Source organism: Tamandua tetradactyla, chromosome 13 (assembly GCF_023851605.1).
Source record: "Tamandua tetradactyla isolate mTamTet1 chromosome 13, mTamTet1.pri, whole genome shotgun sequence".
In the NCBI taxonomy this organism is placed as follows: domain Eukaryota; kingdom Metazoa; phylum Chordata; class Mammalia; order Pilosa; family Myrmecophagidae; genus Tamandua; species Tamandua tetradactyla.
Window position 1 is genome coordinate 3443909 of NC_135339.1, and position 24099 is coordinate 3468007.

Below are 24099 nucleotides of genomic sequence, written 5' to 3' on the forward strand. Positions count from 1 at the left end.
TTTTTTTTTTCACCTGGGCAGGCACCGGGAATCAAACCCAGGTCCTCTGGCATGGCAGATAAGCATTCTTGCCTGCTGAGCCACCATGGCCCACCTGAAAACCCCACAACTCTTAACAGCCACCTCTCAATCCCTCTATTCTCCTCAGCCCTACATAATATAATTCTAATATATATTAGAATTCTGTCTCTGTAGATTTATTTATATTTACATTTTATACAAGTGGAACCACACTGTATGTAGTAATTGGTGTCTGGTTTCTTTCACATAACATAATGATTCTACTTATTTAAAATTATTCTTATTTTTTAATTAGAGAAGCTATAGGTTTAAATAAAAGTCATGTGTACCTGGTTGATGCTGTTATGTGCCCCAGAAAACCCATGTCCTGTTTTCTGCTCCAAGCTTGCAGGGGCAGCCATTCTTCTTTTAATCCTGAATCAATATTGTGGGGTGGAAACGTGATTGGATTGTTTCCATGGAGATGGGATACACCCACTTGTGGGTGGGACCTGTTGATTAGACAGAGTTGTGACTCCACCCATTCAAGGTGGGTCTTGATTAATTTACTGGAGTTTTTTTTAAAACAGGAAGCATTTTGGAGAAACCCCAGACACAGATGCTTGGTGTGCCGATAGAGCAAGCAGAACCAACATGGACCCAGATGTTTGGAGATGCAGAAAGAAAATACCCCTGGGGAAGCTTCTGGAAACCAGAAGCCAAAGACCCCAGAAGACAACCACCGTTGCCTCCCCCGCTGACAGAGGTGTTCTGGACGCATGCGTCTTTCCTGAGTCAAGGTATCTTTTTATAGAAGCCTTAGTTTGGACATTTTTATGGCCTTGAAATGTAAACTTGCAACAATAAATTCCCTTTTTAAAAGCCAACCCATTTCTTATATATTGTATTCCAGCAGCTTTAATAAACCACAACCTCGGGAGCAATATTCCCATATAGCCACCCCATTGTTGACACTTCACATCAGTGTGGTACTTTGATGAAAGAATACTAAAAGATTGTTAACTATAGTCTATAGTTTGCATTAGGTGTATTTTCCCCATATACCATCATGTTATTAACACTTGTAATAATGTTGTACATTTGTTCTAGTTCATGAAGGAACATTCTGATATTCGTACTATTAACCATAGTTAATAGTTTCTGTTTATCTGTGATTATCTTAAATTCTCCCTCATTTTGAAGGACACTTCACCAGTTAACAAATTCCTGCTCTGTCTGCAGCAGCCAGCCAGGCCCACCTCGGAAGTGGGGATTTCGTGCTGGCAGCAGACATGGAGCAAGCTACTCACTGTTCTTTACCCCGGTTTCTCTGCCTCTTTGTCCTGTTCTCCCTTCGATGCTGCCAGCAATCCTGGCCTCTGGAGCTCCGAAACAGTTGTTTTCAGACAGCGCCTGCTTGTCCCCTAGCTGTTCTGGAAGAGGAGACATCCCTGGAGCTCCCTACTCCACCATCATCCCTGGAAGTTCACTGTGCTATTTCTTGACTTGACTTGAGATTTCTTCTTCGATGCTTTGGTTATGTACAATTGCTATTTCTGAAAACATTGGATTTTCTAGATGTATGATTAACTTGCAAGTTAGTATTGCTGTGTTCAGAAAATACATGTTTATGGCTTCATTCCTCTGAAATGTATTGAGTCTCGTTTTATCAGGCCATCATAGGATCTACTTTGGTAAATTTCATACATGTGCATGTGAAAGAATGTCTTCTCAGTTATTTTTGCAGTATTCTTTAAGTATCAATAGTCACAAATGGGTCAATCACAGCACTTTTTTTTGGTTCCATGTTTGCATGGTTACCTTTCACTTTTGTTTTCCTGCTATCTTTATCTTTCTATTTCAAATTATTTCCTGTACGTACTATACAGTTGAGTTTTTTTACCCAGTCACACAATCTCTGCCTTTTAATCCTTAAATTGTGTAGATTTGAATTTAATATAACTATTGACATGATTTGTTTAAGTCAATTACATGGTATTTTCTTTTTATTTGTCTCATTTGCTCTCATCTTTTCTTTTTCCCTCAATTTCTTCTTTCCTGCCTTCTTCTGGGTGAATCAAGTATTTCTTATTTAATCCAGTTAAATCCTTGATCAACATTTTAGCTATAGCTCTTTCTGGTTGTGTGATTACTCTAAAATATACATCTTTACTTACCAAATCTACCTTCAAGCAATACTCCCATAGAAGAACCTTACAATATCATAATTTCATTCAATCCCCACCCTTTATATGCTTATTTTATATTGTACTTCTACATAGTCTATAAATCCTACATTACATTATTATTTTTTTACTTTAGCTGTAAATGTGTTTTAAAAATCTATTTCTATCAATATGTATTTATGTGTGCGTGTGTATATATGTGTAATTATATCTTAAATTTACCCGAATGAGTTTCTTTGGTCCACGGAACTTGGAACATTAATAGTCATCATTGAGCATTTGTAAGTGAGCCCTGTCTCACCCGGAGGTCCACAGGGAGGAACATGGAATGGAGCCGAGTGGTCCCAGACAAGGCTGTCCTTGGTCTGATGATGCATGAACACAGTGCAGCGGGTAGAGCTGCCCAGCTGAGCCCAGGCTCGATCTGCTGAATCCCACAGGTATGCAGGAACTAAATGATCATCCTTGCATGCTGCATATGATTGTGGTTGTTTGTTAAACAGCAACAATGACACATGCTCTCCTACCCATCTGAGAAGTTATTGAACCATTGGCTAAGGCCAGAAATTGGGAGTCACCACGAATCCTTCCATTCTCTCCCCCTCTCTCCTTCATCAACAAGTCCTGCAGTTCTACTTACCATGTCCATTATAAATGCCCTCACCTCCCAGCTGCCACATTTGTCTGGGCCACAGTAATCTCTGCCCCAGACTCATGCAATAGCCTTTTTACAGTGTCCTTTTCTCCACTCTGGCCCACTGCCACCTATTCCCCAACAGTAGCCAGGATAATCTTTATTTTATAGAAAATTCACTTCCCTGCTAACATATTTCAGCGGCTCTCTTAGTTTGCTAGGCTGTTATAACAAACACCACAGAATGATTTAGCTTAAACAACAGGAATTTATTGGCTCACGGTTTGGAAACCTAGAAGTCCAACATCAAGGAATTGGCAGGTTGGCTTTCTCCCTAAAATCTGTAGCATCCTGACATTGGTTTGCCACAATCCTTGGGGTTCCTTGGGTTATATCTGTGCCTCTGTCATATGGAGATGTGCTCTCCTCTCTGCCTCCTGCAACTTCTGGATTTTCTCTGGAATGCCTCCCTTAATCCAGATGAAGGCCCACCCTGGTTGTTTCACACTCACAGGGATGTGAGCCACGATTAAGAACATGTGCTGGTTGGGGTGCATAATTCACCCTATCACAGTAGCTTTGAGAATCCCACTCTTTCCCTGGCTGAAGGGCGTGGTGTGTTCTGGCCGCAGCCTTCTTCTCCAGCCTAGTCTCCATCAGCCTCTACCAAGGTGGTCCAGTCACATAGCCTTCTTTGGTTCTTCCAGATTTCCAAGCTCCTTCCCGAGCTCTTCTCTGCCCTGGGACTTTAGTGTGCGGTTCTCTCAGCCTGCGGTGCTCTTATGGAGGGGCCAGCGCCTTGTAAGTCCAATTTGTTTTCTCCATAGCACTGATCACAATACATAATCATCTTATCATCAGCAATTTATTTTTTTCTGCCTCTCTCCCCTCCAAACTGTCAGGCTCCCTAGAACAGGACCACCTCTGTCTTCTTTACTGTCAGGTCCCGCTGTCTAACATGGTCCTTCCACACGGGTGTCACTAAACTGATTTGAATGAACAAATGTGTAAAGATTTAGCAATCTGTACAACCATGTGAACAAAATGAGAGACTCGGTTATGGAGTCTCCATAACAGATTCCAGTGAAGCCTGTGAGTCTATGAGGCCAATTCCAGGAGAGGAGCAATGACAGGTATGTCATTTGGTTCACAGAATCCCAGAGGACAGTCTTGGCTTACTGCGAGAACCAGGCAGATGGACAATTACATAGTTTACTAGCAAGACAGAAACATTCTTCTTTTCTCTTCTCCTTCCCCTGAACCAAGGAAAAGGAGGACTTGTGAAACCCAGCTTGATTTTTGAGGCTTCTAATTCTCCGCTGCATCCACAGATCTCTCATCGATCTCTAATCTCAGCCCTGAGAATAAATCTCTTGGCCTCACTCTTCAATCAGCTTCTCCCAGAGAAAGGACCGGCTGTTGGATTGACAGGAAGCAGACTTCAGATGGTCTTCCAGGAACCGAGGGAGATTAAGGCTTTGCCTGTTATTTCTCTGAGCCAAGGAATTAAGGAAAGGCTGTGGGTCATAGAAATGCAGCAGTAGAAGGAGGAATTCCAAGACTTTCTCCCGGACTAGCCTTAAGGCCTGCTTCCATTCAAGTGGAAGCTACGCTTTTGCTTTCTTTGGGGAGCAGGGCTCGCTTTCTCATCAGAAGTGTGCTCACACAGAGCTCTGTGAAGCTGTTCCATGGTCAGTGCTCACAGGTTGGATTTCCTAGGAAAGATTTGCTAGGAGGAAAATTAGACCCTTTCTTTCTATTCTTTCTTTTTGTTGCTTTTATAGCATTTATTTGACACCATTATAGCTTTTTGTTCTGTTTTTTTTTTTCATGGGCAGGCACCGGGAATCAAACCCGGGTCTCCGGCATGGCAGGTGGAAATTCTGCCACTGAACTACTGTTGCACTGCCCTATTCAATACCATTACAGCTTTTTAGTAGGAAGTCACTTTTTCCATTCAGGAGAGATTCCCCCCTCAGGAAGCAGCTGTTGACCCGAGACCTCTGAGTCTGCAGGCGCACTGCTGTGTCAGCACACCTGTTTGCTTTGCTCCTGGTCACCAACAATGTAGCATTAAAAAGTACGGAAACAGGAGCTTGTTCCCCAAGTCACAGACTGCCCTCCATGCTGTCCCTCTACAGGGGGGAAAGGGCTTAGTTCTCCAGAGTGAGGTAGAGCACCACTCTACCACTGTACTCCAGAGTACAGGTAGAAAGCCTGTACCCTGGAACAGGTGTTAGCAACTCCAATTTGTAGTCAAGATAAAAATGGAAAACAAAGAAAGCTTCCATTCTCCTTGCAGGTCATGCCCTTGCCTCAAACTTTAGACCTAAGAGATCGCTGCCAGCTCTTTACAAAAAGCCCTGCTCAGGCGGCCAGAAAGCGCCACATCAGCCAGGCAGGATTAGGAGGAGCTAGGAGGAAGGGGGCACCCAGGATTTCTCCAAAGTGGCATCAGGGTCCACAGCTGGAGAAATCCTCCTCCTCTAAGCCCCCAAATCACTTCTTAAATCTCTCGCTCTCTTCCTCTTCTTCTTATTTTAATTTTATTGTGGTGACCTACAACATACAATTTGCCATTTTAAACATTTTTGAGTGTTCCATTCACAATGCCTTGCTACCATTGCCACCAGCCATTACCAAAATTACATTCACAGTGTTGTGTCACCATCACTGCCGTCCATTACCAAAAGTTTTCTGCAGTCCAAACAGACACTCTGTAGCCATTGAGCCCTCACACACCATCTCTCCTCCCCCACAGCTTCTGGGAACCTTGAACCTATTTTCTGTCACTGCAAATATGCTTGTTCTGGATATTTCATTGTAAGTGGAATATTTTTTCCTTTTTTGTCTTATTTCACTCATTATGTCTTCAAGGGTCATCCATTGCTGTTGCAGGCATCAGAACTTCTTTCCTTCTTGCAGCTATCATCTTCCACTGTGTGTCCATACCACAGTTTGTTTATCCATCCATCTGTTGACGGGCATTGGGTTGGTTCCACCTTTTAGCTACTGTGAATAATGCTGCTATGGACCCTGATGTACAAGTATCTGTTTGAGCCCTGCTTTCATTTCTTTTGGGTGCATACCTAAGAGTGGAATTGCCAGCTCATAGAGAAGTTCTATGATTAGCTTTGCGAGGAGCTGCCAAACTGTGCCCATAGTAACTGCACCATTCTATATTTCCCCTAGAAATGCAGAAATCCATGAGGGTTCAAATTTCTCCATCCTGGATCTTTTTCTTGCTGCTTAGCACTGTCCTCATATTCTAACACATTAATTTTCTTATTTTTTTTGCAGTTCTGTTATCTGCTGGAAACTTTACATATATCATTAATTCCTTCCAGACAAAGTCCATGTGGGAGTTTTCATTGTATAGGAAAATACTTAGACAAAGTTTACCTTGTAGAACACACCAAATGAATTCTTGCATGCAGAAATAAATCAGAGTCTTAGGACACTGGAATTCTGTGGTCCGTCTCTATCTCTAACCAGCAGAAGCCACGACGAAATCGTCTAAATTCCTCGAGAAGAAATAATAACACCTGAGTATATTTTCAGCCTCTCCCGGGGTCTTAAAATATATACATTCACTGGATAGAGTAAAGCCTGAGTCTTTCTTCAAGTTATGACAAAGAAGACTTTAAAGGCTCACCTTAAGGAAGTGGACTATAAAGCAATTCAGTTTTGCACAAAATTACCTTATGGAAATTATACTTAACAACTTAATGAGTCAATACAAGCTGAAGAAAAAGAAACGAATATTCATCTTAAAGTTACACAAACATTTTTTCATCTCATTTGTTTTTCATTTACTTCTTTTAAGCCAACCCAAGTGTGTTAGATGCATGTTTTAAAATTTAAATGTCTTTATTTGGTAAATACTGTCCCCTACTGAGTAATAATGAATTTTGTCTTTCAATTGGCCAGACCTAGCTAAGAAATTCAAGTGTCTCTTTTCTACACTATGTATTGAAAAGTAGAAAAACACTGAACGGATATAAATAATTTCACACATATGCCAAACCTTGGGTAAGTGGGTTTTTATGATAGATGTATATTAAGTATGAGTACGTGATATTCTGCGCACTCCATTGGATTTACCCCAGAAGATATGTTTGCATTGCCCCTCTCTGTGACTCTTCAGATAACCAATTCCATATCTTCCATCTCCCAGAGAAAGGCAGTATCTTTTAAAATTTTCTCCGACTGATTGTTTTCCTAGCTGTGTTCCAGTTGCTGCTTGTTCTTTCAAAGTTCAATTACTTCGAGTTCCTTCTTTAGTTTTCAGAGTTTTTTGTCCGTCTCAGTGTCTCCAGATGTTAACAGAGAGACAATATTTCAGGATGTGCTTTTTTGGGCTGGGCAGGTGCCAACTTTTGGTTCTTGTCACTTCTTGCTTCTGCTATGCAGCTTTCTTAGTCTCCTATTTCCTTTGATTTTAAACTGCTGCTTTTGATAATGGCTTGTCATTTCCTCGTTGTGATTTCATATTCTGGGGGTGATTTCTTCTCATGCAGCTTGGAACTGGTGACTGGTTTATTTCTTAAAGTTGAAAGTTCATAAACCATTGCAAATTTAGGTTCCTCATTTGGTACTTCATTTGGAGTTGCTCAGGAAGTAATTGCCTTTGCTGGAAATATTCAGTCCCAAACTGGCTGCCAGGAAACCGGCCATATTTCTATATTTGATGACACATCATATGTGTGCAGGAAAGAGCTGATATGATGCTAAAATGTGTACCCATTATTAACACGTAACCTGGGTGCACACATGGCAGTTAAAATGTGCTCCCCATCTGGGCACCAAACGAAACATGTAAAATTAGAGGCCACTGGTTTGGAAATACGTTTATAGTTTTTAATATCCCACACATGTACGTGTTCTTTCAGATTTCCCAATCCAGCGTGTCCCAATATATAGCCACGAGGGCTAGGTAGCCTCCAAGTGCCCTCAAAAGTCAAGCACAGGGTCACATATCAAGTTGAAAATCATCACTTCTGCAGGCAAAAACCCCCCATAAATAGCACAAAACTCAGTAGAAACAAAATTCCAAATTACATCATAAATGGGGCTATGTTTTGATCATTGAACGACATCACCTTCTCCTTTTGTTGTGAAGTCGCAGTGTTTGCTCTCCATAAAGGGAGTTCCGGTCTTGTCAACACCTGCATTAGCTATTACAGTGCCGCAGTAATTTTCCATTCCATTGCACTGTAGGTGCCTCATAAAACTCCATGAAAGTTGGGGTGCCAAGGTAAGCTCGCAAATAAAGGGACACCCTACTTCCTGGAGCACAGGCAACACCTTGCACATTTGGAGTCAGTCTTGCACAAAATTACCTTATGGATAATATGAAATTTTTTGGAAATACAATTTATTCATGGTAGTATTTAAATCGTTATTTTTAAAGAACAGAACTTTGTTGTTAACATTTCAGGCACAAATTGTTCAATCTTCTGATCAGGACAGATGCCAATTTTGTATTTTCTTCTGAAGGAAAAACTCCAAGCCTGTGCCTGTCTTTATATCATACAGATGCAGGTTGGACCTCCTAGGGGTGCTATGTGTAGAGGTGGTAAAATGCTGTGTTCGTACAACGTGTTGTGTGTGTGGGTGTGGGCGGGGCATGGTGCGGGAAAGAACTCAAGGCAGTATTCAGTATTTATTGATAATATTTATTGTTTTCTCTCTTGTCCCAGCAAACAAGTTCTCACACTTACTAAAGAAATAGACTGCAATTTTCCCCAGATTCCCTTGAAAACACTATACTTTCTGGAAAATATTGTGGTGCAAACACAATGTGGAGCCCTTCTGCTCTAGGTTGGGTTAATATACTGATTATGGGACCTCAGATAATCACCAGCTTTGACTCTGTGCCCTATCCTGCCAGGGGCAGCAGGAATGGCCCCACCTTGCCCCAGGAGAAGCTGTTACAGTCATGGTTTGTTTGTTTTTTGCATAGGCAGACACTGGGAATCTAACTCGGGTCTCAAGCATGGCAGGTGAGAATCTTGCCACTGAGCTACCATTGCACCTCCCCGTTACAGTCACTTTTAATGCCCTTTAATGCCTTAAATAATTCTAATGCTGCTTGGTCTGTTATTGACTAACTTGAAAGAGGTCAGTGTATGTGTCCTTGACTCATTGCTGAAAATTAAGGGAAAATATCATAATTTCTCAAGAAGTACATACTTTGCTCCTCTAATTTCTTTTTGCCCATTGTAATAATTCCATGATAAATATCTGGAAACAAGGATTTTGGAGCCCCATTTGCTGCTCTCTGTTATCACTTTATTGATGGATAGCTGTAGAAACATCGCTTGATGTGCTGGTTTGAAGCTGTTATGTGCCCCAGAAAAACCATATTCTTTTAATCCAGTCTTGCAGGGGCAGACTTATTGTTGGGTGAGACCTTTTGATCAGGTTGTTTCCATGAAGATGTGACTCACCTTCTTCAAAGTGAGTCCTAATCTGCTTACTGGAGTTCTTTAAGAGAGGCACATTTTTTTTTTTTTTTTTTTTTTTTTTTAAAAGGGAGGAAGGGAAGGAAAGACAGAGAAGGAAGGAAGGGAGGAAGAAAGGGAAACATCTTTAAACATTTTCTTGTTTTATTATATTTTGTTTGTTTGTTTGTTTTTTACATGGGCTGGGGCCGGGAATCGAACCGGGGTCCTCCGGCATGGCAGGCAAGCACTCTTGCCCGCTGAGCCACCGCGGCCCGCCCGAGAGGCACATTTTGAAGAGAGCACAGACATTCGGAGATGCAGAGGGAAATGTGCCAGGAGATGCCAGAAGTTGATAGAGTTGTTTGAAACCAGAAACCAGGAGAGGAGGATGGCAGGTATTGCCATGCGCCTTCCCACGTGAGAGAGAAACCACAGACATGATCAGCCGTCCTTGTATGAAGGCTTTACCAAACCTAAACACTTGGTCTTTCTTTTATGTTTTGTTTTGTTTTAGTTGTGAAAAATAATTTACATGCAAAGAAGCACTAAATTTCAAAGTACACTACAACAATTAGTTATAGAACAGATATCAGCATTTGGTATGGGTTATAGTTCCACAGTTTTAGGTTTTTCCTTCTAGCTGCTCCAAGACACTGGAGACTAAAAGAAATATCACTATAATGATTCAGCAATTATACTTATTTGTTAAATCCTAGCTCTTCTCTTATAACTCTACCTTCTCCTTTGATCCTTCTCCCAATCTTTAGGGATATTTGGGCTATGCCCATTCTAAGTTTTCATGTTGGAAAGGGCTGTGGATAATATGGGATAGGAGGACGGAACTAGTTGATATTCTGGAGAGGTTGGCCCCTATGGGTTTCAGGATTTATCAGGTCTAGGAACCCATCTGGAGGGTGTAGGTTTCTGAAAAGTAATCATAAGCATGATTATCAAAAGCATGCAAACTTTGTAGAAAAACACTTGGTCTTTAGTGGAAGTTCCAATGAATCAGATGATCCAATGAGCAATTCTCCCTCCAGAAGGCTCACATTGCATTTCCACTATCTCTTTGAGGCCATCTGCTACCTATGGTTTACATTTTATACTCTGGTCTCACATCAAACTGTCCGCTTCCTCAGGGTAGGGACTGATATCCTTCCTTCATGAGAAAGAACTATAAACTAGATGGCTTAAAACAACAAAATTGATTGTCTCATAGTTATGAGGCTAGAAGTCTGAAATCAAAGTGCCAGCAGGTCCATGCTCCCTCTGAAATCTGTAGGGGAGAATCCTTCCTTGCCTCTTCCAGCTTTTGGTGTTGGCCAGCAGTCCTTGACATTCCTTGGCTCATACGTGCATCCCTGAAATCTTTGCCTCTGCCTCCACATGGGCCTTGCCACCCTCATCTTCACATGACATTCTCTTCTCTGGGTCTGTCCATTTCCACTTCTTCTCTTCTTGCAAGAGCCTACCTTATTCCAAAATGACTTCATTTTAACTTAACTAATTGTATTGGTAATGACCGTATTTCCAAAAATGTTACGTTTTGCATTATTGGGAGTTAGAACTTCAACATATCTTTTTGGGGGACACAATTCATCATATAACACACCTTCTTACTCTCATCATCTCAGGAAGTGTCATCACCATCTACTATTCACTCAATCCAGAAACCTAAGGGTCTGGCTTTCCGTTATTTCACCCTCTTACCACGGAGAATCCATCAACAGATTTAAGTATACCTCATTCTCCTCCATGTGTCTTTCAAGCTGTCTGCCTCATGAAAGTACCACCTTCTGCCCCCTTCTCCTCAATGGCCTCCAAAGGGTTCTCTCTGCTCATCATCTTCCAATCTGCTCTCCATGCAAGAGCAGTGTGACCTTTCAAACATCTTTATCTGTTTAAAGCCCCAGAATGCTATCCATCCCTCTTACAATACGTGCACACACATGCCACCCCTTGCATTCTTGTTTCATGCCAAAGCCTCTCTTCCCCTTGCTTATTTCCCTATTCCACCTCCCTTTGTTGTCTTGAAAACACCATAGCTTTCCCACCTCTAGGCTTTACACCATTTCTTAGCCTTGAAATTCTCACCTTGGTTCTTTATGTGAGCACTTCCTTCTTGCCTTTCAGATTTCAGTGGAAACATCATCCTTTCCAAAGTAGCTTCTTCCAGTTGACATCTACACATTGCCCAGTTATTTCCCTCTCAGTCATTATTTTGCTTAGTTATGCATGTCCATTGTCTGTCTTCCCCAACAGTAGTCAGCTCCATGAAGGGTGGGAGTTTGCTGATCCTATTCACCACTGATCCCCAACACTAGCACAGAGCCTGGCACATAGTAGGTGCTCAATATATATTTGTTAGATGAAGTAATTGCTGCCATTTCTCAAACCTTTTGTGTTCAGTGTGCTAAGAAAATAGCTGTTGAATGGGGAATAAATAGATGAATGAATGAATAAATGTATAATCTTGTTGTTGCTAATCCTACTACTGCAAATGCCCTCTAAGCACAGCATAGTAGAACTTGGACACAAGGACACAGCATCTTCATTTTTCTTCCTGGTCTGTGTCTGTCTCAATTTACCAGGGTTGCTCTGACAAGTACCACAAACTGTCTGGCTTAAAGAACAGGAATTGATTGTCTCATGGTTTGGGAGGTGAGAAGTCCACCATTAAGGTATTGGCAAGACTTACTTTTTCCTGGAGTACATAGCATTCCAGCAATCCTCCATCTCATGGCAATCTCTCTCCTTGGGTCTGCTCCTCTGGCTTCTGCTGACTTCTGGCTTCTCCCGTGTCCAATCTCCTTTGCTTATAAGGACTTCAGCCGTATTGGATTTAAGGCTCACCCTCCTTCAGTTTTGGTGGGCCTTAGATCTTTAAAGGTCTTATTTATCAATGGTTCACAGCCACAAGTGTGTGGATTGGGGCTTGAACATGTCTTTTGTGTGTGTGTGGGGTGATTCAACCCCCAACAATGTCTATGCGATAGCTTTGTTTATAATCTGGGTTTTCTTTGATCTTTTCTGGGAAAAGAATGAACCTCAGGTAGACAGAAGAGAGAATAACTGTGGAATCCTGAAATATCTTCCAGCTTGACTTTCTCACTGGGAAAGAGGATCTTGTGAATGGGGAACCCTGAATGAAAGAGTAAATTTTGCTGCTGATTATCCCTTTATACAATTTGGATGGAACTGAAAGTAAAACTCTGAACCTCTGGTTTCCCCTCTTTCTCTAGTCTCCTGCACGAGTCCATTTTTCCTTGGAGAATGTGCATGGACATATTCTATAGCTGTGTCCCTGTCACATGAGTTTGCACTGCAAGGAATCTTGAAGGAGAGGCTGGAAGTCATGGCAGGGGGTTCATGGGATGGCATAAACAGGAGGTTGTGAAGGTACAGACACACCAGGAAGCACAGAGCAGTTGGGAAGCTCTGTGAACCCTGAGTCTCAGGCCAGGCCAGAGTCTGTGCCTGGAAGCCTTGGCCATGGTTCAGGGGTGGGCAATAGGTTAAAACTTGTCAACTGGTCAACCAGAGGTGGCATAGGCATAAGTGGAAATGGTTCAGAGATGAGGCAAAGATGATGTTGAACAGCCAACATGACCTCCTTTGGGCTTGCCTTTTGTCTTTCCTTCCAGAGAGCTTGTTCTTTAAACTTGGCCATCCTTGCCAGCCTGTGGAGGATTCTTCTTCTAAGACTGACTATAAAATAGGATGGGTCCCTTCAGCTTTCACTTTCCATCCTTCAGGGCCCAGAAATGAGCCTGGGTGAGAAACATAGATGCTTCCCTGACTTTCCAAAGTCCCCTCTCCCCATGGTGGGCACCAGACCTGCAGATGGCGGGGAAGTGTTTGTGTAGCTGAGAAGCACTGTATGAAAAAGCCTATAGTGGAGTGCCCCGTCTGATCAGTAAAGCAAGTCCCCTCCACAGGGACCTTCCTCCTTCATCTGCCTGCCCCCCTGGCACCTGGTTCTTGGGGGAACTTGCTCTCTTCCATCTGAGACACAGGGTTCTGGTTTGTGTCCTGAGCTGCTTCACATGCTTATGTTTTAAGCTTATTTGGTGTAACTCACTGTCAGTGAAAACTTGGCACACTCAATATCTCTATCAGAGTAAATCATTTATTTTAGATTATGAAACATCTGAAAAATACAAGACATGGTTAAAGTGTGTGTGTGTGTCTGTGTGGTATGTATGTGTGTGTGCTTGAAAGGGCAGATGGGAAAATCTTCTTTGCTTGGTTATTTATAACCCTTCCCAGGCACTAAAAGCACAACTGCCATAACTCTCACCCCTCTGAAAAGCCCCGAGTGCAGCTCTTTCTTATTTTATGCACCTCCTCACGCTTAAGTGGCTCACTGTTTGGATTTCTGATCTGATAACTTTATTTGAAAATCAGGTTTTACTGTCACGTGGAGTTTGTCTGCATTCTCCCTTCTGGCTCAGACCCCAATTCTGGGGCTGCTTCTCCCTCCCTGTGAAGCTGGACCAGGATGCCTGCCTGTCTTTCAGAGGTGCTGCAGGTTTTGGCTCGGTTGCACAGGTTGTCGTGGGTCTGGGATACATTGGAACACAGTCTTCAGGAAACCCCCTAAAACTCAGGACAAACATTACGTGGGCTGTTTACAAAGTCCTGCCCCTTCTAGCACCTGACTGTCCCTCTTTCTTGGTCTCCTGCCACTCTGCAGAGCCCTGGCACCCCACGACACTCTACAAATACTTGTTGAATGAACATTCCCACTTATATCCTCTGCTCTTTCTGCTAACAATATCTCTAAAATTCTTCAATTGCATGGTGCCGTTTCACAGTTTAATGTCTTTTCAGTTTCAAGATGGAAAATTGGGTCCACGTGTTTACGCCTTCCTCACCTTTGAAATGAACAAGTTTTCAAAAATCTGCAATGGGGAGGACTGAAAATGGTGCCATAAATAGTCCAGAGGAAGTTCTGGACGACATGTGGTTGATGGGGTTGGAAGTAGCAATTTCCATAATTCAGCACAGGGAGGGAAGGGGTGGCTTTCCCTGGAGATCCTGTAAAACATCCCCTGCTTAGAGCGGCAGGGCTGGAAGGAGTGCAGATTCGGAGGGAAGGTCTTTCTTTGGAGTCCCTACTGACACCCCACCTGACCTTCCCTTTGCATGGCCTGCATGCCAGGGAGAGGGAAATTGTTCAGGCAGGTTTTGAGCACCAGAGGGCAGGGCACAACTTCCACTCACGCTGGACTACAGCGTAAACCCAGGAAACAGATGTCAATGACTTGCTATTGTGACGGTTTGGAGGCTTTATGGACCTCCGAAAATTTTGTCCTTAAAATCAATCCACTCCTGTGGGTGTGGGCCCACAGTAAGGAGACCTCTGGTGCATAGGGTCTTAAGGAGTGACTCGTCTCATTCAGGGTGGGTCCGAATTCCTCCCACTGGAGTCCTGCGTAAGAGGATGGAATTCAGAGAGAAAGACACCGAGGCTAATAGAGAAAGTCACAACAGCCGGGAGAGGAAGCCACTGAAGCCAGAAGCTGCAAACAATGAAGCCGGAAGAGAAGGGAGAGACCAGCAAATGCTGCCATGTACCTTGCCGTCTGACAGAGGTGTGCAGGCATTGTTTCTGTTTCTGTTTTTGTTTTTATGCATGGGCAGGCACCGGAAATGGAACCCAGGTCTCCGACATGGTAGGTGAGAACTCTGCCTTCTGAGGCACCATGGCCCACTCCAGGTATTGTTTTGATGATACTTTGATTTGGACATTTTCATTTCCTCAGAACTGCAAGCTTGTAATCTAAGAAATTCCCATTGTTCAAAGCCAGCCCACTTCTGGAACATTGCATAACAGCAGCATTAACGAACTGAAACAGCTGCAGTGACCCATCATCTCTTGGAAGTTGACTCAAGATGAGCTAAGTCTGTATCTTTGGACAAGGGAAGATGATCAAAATCTACTATTAAGGAGAAAAAGTGGATCACAGAAATTTTATGCATGTACATGCAGCATGCCCAAACACATACCTGCACACACCCACACTTGGAATAAAAATAATTTCCCTTGGGTTGAGGCTTCTAAACTTGATCTCCACATGACGGCTTGGTTCCTGGCTGGTTCTGATTGTGCTGGGGGCCCCGGTGACCCAGCCATGCCGAGATGTGTCTCTGTCCTGGCACCTCTGATGCCCTGCTCCAGTCGGCTGGCTCCCACGCCCCTGCCAGTGCAGGTCACACCCCCATTTCCCTGTAGGCAGTTCCGTTTCTGATCCTGCCGCAATCCACTTGCTTTGGCAGACTGTGGGCTCCCAAAGGAAGCAATAGATTCTTTTTTGGGGGGGGTGCCTGGCCCGGGAATTGAACCCAGGTCTCCTGCACGAAAGGCGGGCATTCTAACCACTGAACCACCGGTGCACCCTAGCAATAGATTCTTTGTGGGGTATTTCTGTTACGCTGAACATGATTTGAGGGTAAACATTTGGTGGGCTCTCAACTTTTAGGCAGTGTGTTCACTGTGTAGACGGAGGGTTTCCCAGACATCAGGGACCTGGAGAAAAACACTGGATTTCCTTTTAAGGTTAAAGGAACCTGAGTGTCACACCGAGTTCCTAGCATCCTTTGCCCCCACCACATAAACCCTGGACGTGGGAAAGGGTGGTTCCTCCCTGGTTCTGGGCCACAGGGTTGCCAGGCTCTGAGGACTCCGAGGTTTGAAGAATGCCCCCGGGGCGGCTGGAACCCAGCCAGCTGTTTGTCTGACTTGGCTGCGACCCCAGCCTGTCTTCGAGGTATTTAGAAAGTGCAGCCTGGACGCCTCTGACATGGTCCCGCTGTGGGAAAATAAAATGCGTTATTTCTCAGGGACAAGTTCTCAGCGTAAAGCTGAGCATCACACTCAAGGGGTCCCAACGGGGAGTGTGTGCTCATGTGCTCACCTGTTCTTAGGGCATTCCCCTACCCCAAGTGTCTGTAGGGCCACCACAGGCATCACTCCCGGGAGCTGGAGGGAAAGTGGGCGCCAGGTCCAGAGGCCATGGAGAACCGAGAAGCAGCTTTGCCAGCTCTATCCTTCGATAAAGAGGAGAGTAAATGTCACCCAACAACCTGCCATTCGTGTTTCTGAGTCAAGGTTTCATGTATGATCACATACACACATATACTGATACATGCGCAAATCTCTCTATACACACATATACACACACGTACAAACATATACATGTGTGTGCAAACATATACCATATGATTTTGTATTAATGGTCACAGTGCATCTTCAGAGCTGTCCTCTGAGTTGTTTTTATTCTTATGCAAATTTTAAAGAAGAACAAATTGCAGCTACCAGAGTTTGGATGTCTTGTCTAAAGCCACAGAACAGCTCAGTGATGGATCTGGAATTCAAAACCAGGTTGAAGTCACATCCAACCCCTCTCTGTCGACACAGCTATCTTTTCAAGCAAGTGCTTGGCCCTCAGGTTTTGCAGGAATCAGTGAAAGCCTGCAAACAGAGGTAGGTACAGAAAGGAAACACCCCAGGCTCCATTGTCACCACCTTCAACCCATCTCTGATATTCTTTTACGGTTATTATAATCTCACCTATGGTTTAGCTTGTATATTTTTTCTAATTTTTAGATTTGTTTTTGAATATTCTGTTATTTTCCTGTTTTCTTTAGTTAGGTCATTTAGGTATATATTGATTAATCTTCCATTTCTTCTTTGAAGATTATGGATTTATTGTATAAATAATGGATGGACACATGAGTACAACCTCATGATAAAACTTCAAACATTAGATTAGATTAGCTAAACTTTTCCTCAACTCTCAATCCCATCCCAGCCTCCTCCATGGAGATAATTATTTGGAATTACTTTGTGTCCTGTCAAACCTTTCCATATAGATACAGAATGCTCTTCTGTGGCTAGTTCAATTACCTATAATTTAGTGTACCTTTTAAAACAATAAAAAGATTCAAAGACCAACATTGTCCTTAAAGTTTTAGTTGCAGACCAAAGATCTTAATGTGAAATGGGCTTCTTTTCATTGGATTATACATGATTTTATTTTCTAAATGTAACTTTGGTTTTGATCCAGGGGATAGTTTAGAGACTAATTTTGAATTTGAATTTTAATCAATCATCTTTTATATGAGTTTTTTGAATTTATTAAGCAATGATTACAGCCAGTTTTTGTCCCACCTCTACTTCTGGAAATGCATTGTAATTTTTAAAGATAAATTGCCTGGTTAGTTTTGTAAATGTTTCATTGCATAAAACAAGAAAACACACTTTGCAGAGTTGTAGAGGTCATATTTCTATGTTTTAATGCACTAAGCTCACTGACGGCATTGTTAAAATCTTCTATAACTGATCTGTCAAATTTTGAGAGATGTATTAAAATCTTCTACTATGATTGGGCTGCTTATCATGGTTTTAAAAGCCTTTCCAGAATATTTTGTTTTTCTTTGTTTTACTCCTAGGTTGCTTGGTGTAAGCAAGTGTATGACTATATTACATATGTAGTTTATAATAAAACTACATAATCCTTTTGTTGCCTATTATAAATATAGTTTAAAAGGCTATTTGCATATTTTCATGCTTCACATATTTTCTTTTTTTATTATCATTAATTGTCTCATTTTAAATTTGCCCTTGACTTTCACTTTATTCCATTTTAATGTTGACTTACCATGTTTTTTAGGTGTCCTCACTTATTCATAATATATTGGCTCATAGCTTCATTCACTTTCAACCCACCTCTTGCATTTGTCTACGTTTTATTTTGAAATAAATATAAACTCACAGGAAGTTCAAAGGTAGTACAGAGAGGTTCCTTGTACCCTTCCCTCAGTATCCCACAATGGTTCTATCTTACATAATTACAGTACAATATCAAGGGTAGAAATTGACTTTGGTATGATGTGTGTGTAATTCGATGCCATTTTCACACACACATGGGCACACAGAAACACATCTGGGTAACCACCAGAGCAAGGAAGAGGCAGATCTAGCCCATCACAGAATGATCTCCTAAGATGCCCCCTTTGCTTCATGCCCACTCTTCCTGCTCCAACATCCCTAACTCCTGGTGAATTAATATGCCTTTCGTCACTATTTCCGTCATTTAGAGAACATTGAGAAAATGGAATCCTACAGCATATAAACTTTTGAGATGGTTTTTCTTTCACTCAGCATGTTGCCCTTGAGTGCCATCCAAGTAGTTACATGCATTGATATTTAACATGGTGGATTACATGGATTGATTCTCAAATGCTGACCAAAACTGGCATCCCTGGAATAAACCCTGCTTGGTCAGGGTACATAATATATGGCTGAATTAAATGCGCTCGTTATTTTACTAAGAAATTTCTGCATTCATTTCAAGATACTGTTTTTCTTTCCCAGAGTTCCCTCCTCCCTCCCTTTCTTCCTTCTTACCTATGCTGTTTGTCTGGCTTCTGGATCACGGTGGTATTTGCTTCATAGAATAAATTCAGAAATGTTCCCTCCTCTTCTGTTTTCTGGAGGAGATGATGTAGAAGTGATCTTAATTCGTATTTAAATATTTGGTGGAATTTGGTAGAAACAATCTGAGTCTGGCGATTTCTTTTTCCAGAGTTTACGTCACAAATTCAATTCGCTTAGTAGTCACAGGGTTATTCAAATGTTCTACTTCCTATTAATGAGTAGTTCTTTTTGAGGAATCAGTATATTTTATATAATGTATCAAATTCATGTGTATAGAGTTTATACCATTCTCTTGTAATCCTTTTGGTGTTGGCAGGATCTGTAGTGATTCCCTTAATTTCATTCCTGATAGCAATTTTTCTCTCTTGTTTTTTTCTTTGCTGATCTTGCTAGAGGCTTATCAATTTTATTCTTTTCAAAGAACTAGGTTTCATTCCATTTGTTTTCCCTATTGTTCTGCTGTTTCTGCTTGCCTTCTCTCATTTTAGTGTTTTTTTGCTTTATTTTTAAATACACGGTATAGCTGTACTAGGTTGGAGTAAGAGAAAAAAAGTACATCTACTTCAGCTTTCTGGAAGTGGAAGACTTCTTACTTTGTTTTTACTATGTCACTTCCAAATACTCTACTACTGAATGTTCCTTTTACTTTATTTGAATGTCTCCATGCTCAGACAATGGAAATTCAGCCCTTTCACTTTTATTTCAAATATTGACACAGAACAATTGATTTCTTCCATTTTGCTCACTACCTTTATACTTTGTGTCTTTCCTTAGTTTGCTGATTTGATCAGGTACATTTTATTTCTCCTTTGTGTGCCCTCCTGTCCTTATCTTGGAGTGGCTTCTTATCTTAAATGGCCCATATCCATTAGCCGCAGTACTCCCTTCTTCCTCTGTTGACATTTTTTTTTAACATTTAAAAAAAGTTTTTATTGATAAAACGACATACAAGCACATATATTCTTAACATGCAAAGATTCCATATGTGGTGTACAATCGATACCATATCATCCCATAGTTGGGTACTCATCACCATGATCATGTTTTAGAACATTTGCGTCACTCCAGAAAAATAAATAAGAAGAAAGAAAGAACTCGGACATTTTGAAACCCTGCGACAATTTTCACGTAGGAACACAGACACTATGGCTCACTTGCTCAGCCTTTGAGCAGATCTTTCTTCCTCAAGGCTTTGCCTCTTGGAAAGGACATCAGAAAGCCAAGCTGCAGCGGGAAGGGACAGCAGAACTGGCCATCTTGACTCCAGGGACATCTGAATGCTGCTGCCTTCTCTGGGCGTGATAAGAATGCTAAGTTAAGGCATGTGACAATGCCAAAACCTTACACTATCATCGGAATTCTGTTCCATACTAAATGATCCCACTGGCGCAGCCCCAGGGAAGTCTGGGGAGTCTATTCCAGCAAGGGAAAATAATTTCAAAGAAGTCCTTCTGGCCTTAAGCTGGTTCATCTTAAAAGGTGACAGCATGGCGTGACCTAGAATCTCAAAGACCTGTCTTGTGGGGACAGGCCTTCCTTATCCATCATAATGGGCATGGTGGAGGGAGATGAATTGATGGAGGCTGGAGCCACCTGGGCTGATAGAACATTGGGTTAATTGTTTCCACCTGGTCCTTGTCTGTCATTACTCTTGTCTTCTAAAAGCTCCTTATATTTTAGCCACAGTTGGTAAAGAAAAACAAAGAGTTGTAGCTTTTTCTTTGGACGCAGCCTTCACTCCTGAAAGGCCATCCTTTACAAGTCAAAATGTTCACTCAAATTAGGTCAGTTCTCTGGAGGTTGAATTTTAACCCTGTGTGTGTACCTTATCTGACCCTGAACCCTTGCTCAAACTTTCCATGCCTCAATTCCACCCCCACTCACGATGTTGTTGTCAGCAATCCCAGATTAGCAAGGGACTCGTATGGAAATGCATCCCAGCATCTGCAAGGGACTCATGAGTCTGTCATGCTTTTTCCACCAGGCGAGCATTCTCCTGCTTTATGAGAATACATAAGAAGTGTTACCAAAGTGTGTCTTAAATGCAACATATTTCCTTAATCTTCAAGGAGTCCATATTTCAAATAGATCTCATTCATACATATAATGTTCAATCCATGAAAATCTTTGGGGATCTTAACATCTTACAGTATCAGATCTCAAAGGTGCTTGGGAGAGGCTAGTGCTCTTGTCGCACAGATGGGAAACCTCAAGCCACACTGTGGATGGACTGGCGAGGAGCACCCAGGGTGCGCTTGTCTTTCAGTGCTGCCTCGCTGATGCCAAGGCAAAGGGTGCAAAAGAGGCAATTTCACAAGAAAATTCCCATTTCCCTCTGCCCGCTCCTTCCCTTCTGAGCTTGTCTTTGACTACGCTTTGTCCTGACCAGAATGTTCATCCTTTGACACATTGCATGAGTCCTCATTAGTGATTCAGCACATTTTTACTGGATATTTGTTCGTTTATTCACTTCTGTCCTTTCCTTCCACAGGTTTTGTTTTGTTTTGTTTCTAGCTCCTGGGACACTGCCTGGGACTTATGCAGTAGAAAACAAAACAGACAAAATCTCTTTTCCCATGAGTTGCATTCTCATTTTAGGCAGTCTGAGATAAAGGGATAATTAAGGAAAATGTAAAGTAAACCTGGTGGTGGTAAGTTTTATGGAGAAAGGTAAGCCAGGGAAGGAGAGGAGGGCTGGGGAGGATGGGCAGGAGGGTTTGCTTATAGGCACGTCACTGAGAATGTGGCCTTTGAGCAAAGTGCTGACAGAGGTGGGGGAGTGAGTCCAATGCACACCTGGGCAAGGAGTGTCCCTGCCAGAGGAAACAGCAAATGCAAACCCTGAGCTTGGAGTGTTCGTGGCATGTCAGAGTCCAGCAAGGAGACCGATGCGGGGGAGCAGGGTGGTAGGACGTGAGTGTGAGAATTATGGGATGGGGCTTGGGGATGGAGGACAAGGGCAGGCAGGCCACGTAGACCCAGCAAGAAGCTGTAAGGACTTTGGTGTTTATTCTGCATCTAAAAAGGGGCCACTGAAGTCTTTTGAGTGAGGAGGGATGTGCTGCAGCTTCTGCTTTCACAGAGCCATGCTGGCTGCTCTTTAGAGTGTAGAAATGTAAGAGGATGTCCGTTTAGGGAGTGTGCCAGTTTGAATCTGTGGTGGACCCCAGCAGTGCATGTCCTTTAATCATCATTCAGTATTGCTGGGTGGGAGTTTAAAAATTAACCATGGAGATATGACCCACCCCATTGTGGGTGGTAACTTTTGATTAGATGATTTCCTTGGAGGTGTGTCTCCACCCATTCAAGTCGGGGTGGCTTACTGGTGGCCTTTAAGAGGGAACCATTTTGGTAAGAGCTACAGAGCCAGCGCAGCCAGAGGCCTTTGGAGATGCTGAAGGAAAACACCCCCAGGGGAGCTTCATGAGACACGTAGCCTGGAAAGAAAACTAGCAGACACCGCCATGTTCACCATGTGCCTTTCCAGTTGATAGAGAAACCCTGAACCTCGCTGGTCTTTCTTGAGTGAAGGTAACCTCTTGATGGTCCCTTAATTTGGACATTTTTATAGACTTGCTTTAATTTGGAGATTTTCACAGCCTTACAACGGTCAACTTGTAACTTATTAAATTCCCGTTTTTAAAAGCCATTCCATTTCTGGTATATTGCATTCCGGCAGCAGCAAACTAGAACAGGGAAAGCTTCAGAAGAAATCATGGGACAGATAATGACAGCTTGGACCAGGAGGGGGCTATGATATAGAGGAGTGAAAAATGACTCAAAAGGTTTCTGGCTATGCAAGTGGAGACTCAGATTGGAAACTGATGAAATTCAGAGTGCAATTCGCCACAGATAGGTTTTCTTTTAAAAACCTGGGTTAGTGGCTTTTTATTGCAAGACCTGGCAATAATGGGATCAAATTTCTCCCTAAAAACAATCTGTTAGAAATGAGCAGAAACTATTTCTTTCAGAATCGGGGCATGTGTCCTCCAATTTGCCCACTAACTACACAAACTTGCTTCACTCATTATATCGCCTGCTTGGTCCCTACAGTCATTTCTGTAGATTTTGAATTCCAGATGGTATACTAGACACTTCCACATACTCTTATAAATTTACTTAACATTAATAGCTGACTGCCACTTATGCTTCTAGGGCCCCATTAGCAGGGGTGTGAGCAGGTGTTCAAAAGGGTTAGAAAACACTATGCCCAAGGCTTTTCTCTTTCCCACTCTGTAGAAGTTCAAGTCATCCCTCATCCCTTTCTCTACAGTTCTGGGAGGCCCTGGTTGTGACTACCGTTTTTTGGGGGGGCTTCTGCATAGGCCTTCCCTTTCCCATCTCTCCTGAGCCTTACGCTGGGGCTCTCTGTCATGGCCCGAGTCTTGGCACAATAGCCCAAGGAAGTCTCTGAACCTGGAGCCCAGAACAGGTTGACTTCCACACTGCAGGGCTGCATCCCATCATGTTAAACAGCTGGCATCCGTGTTGCTAAATGCCTTGTGCTCCCAATGCTTCCTTCGTTCCATTCAGCCAGGACATGGCCTTATTATAAGTCTCAGTCCCTATATTTAGGAGGACTGGGTGAACTGAAGGACGATCCCAGCAAATCACCCAGATCGCCCAAGTCTGAACATCTCCACTCCCCTTTCCTTAGGACAGGGTCCATCCCAGGAGAACCCTTGGTCCTTCATGGAGAAGGTTCCCAACAGCCCTTCCGAGTCAGTCCTGCAGATGTGCCGAGGCAGAGTCATGGAATGGGCTCAGCAGAAGCTTATGGCCCTGCCACAGGACCTTCTACTTCTGCAAAATACCCTTAAACATATTTGTATGAAAATACTTCTGCATCGCTTGAACAATGGAAAAAATAACAAATGCTTACAGAAGTCAGTATATTATTGTCACACATACCTTTGATATAAGTATCTCTGTAAGTGAACATTTTCCCATAGTGCTCAACAGAGCCCTAACTCCACAGGATGTTCCTGTAGAAAGGGTTATTTGGTCAATTAAGTTTGGAAAATGCTGAAAACTTCTTGGAGGCTTAAGAGACTTGTGTGTTAAGAGCTGGAATAAGTCTCCGTAGCCTACTTAATCCAGTTCATCCCTAAGGCATGTGACTAATGCTTGTACTGTATAAGAGCTTCAGACACATTTGGGAAACACAGATTTATGTGTCTTCAATGATCCTGGAGAAAAACTAAGGCTGGCAGAGAAGAAGTACCCCATGGCATGAGTCATCGTGCATGGGATGGAAGGGAAAATAGACCCTAACTTCCAGCCAGGCTATAATACCATCAGTTTATCCTAAAACATTTTTTTCCCTCCTGATACACATATTCTCATCAGCAACAGTGGCTCATTTCAGTAGTGATTATCAGGGGG

General features: G+C 42.6%; 1 pseudogene; it reads right to left on the reverse strand.

The window, feature by feature from the left end:
- Window positions 1–6836: 6836 nt before the first annotated feature.
- LOC143654607 (eukaryotic translation initiation factor 2A pseudogene) lies at window positions 6837–7953 on the reverse strand (annotated as a pseudogene).
- Window positions 7954–24099: the final 16146 nt, after the last annotated feature.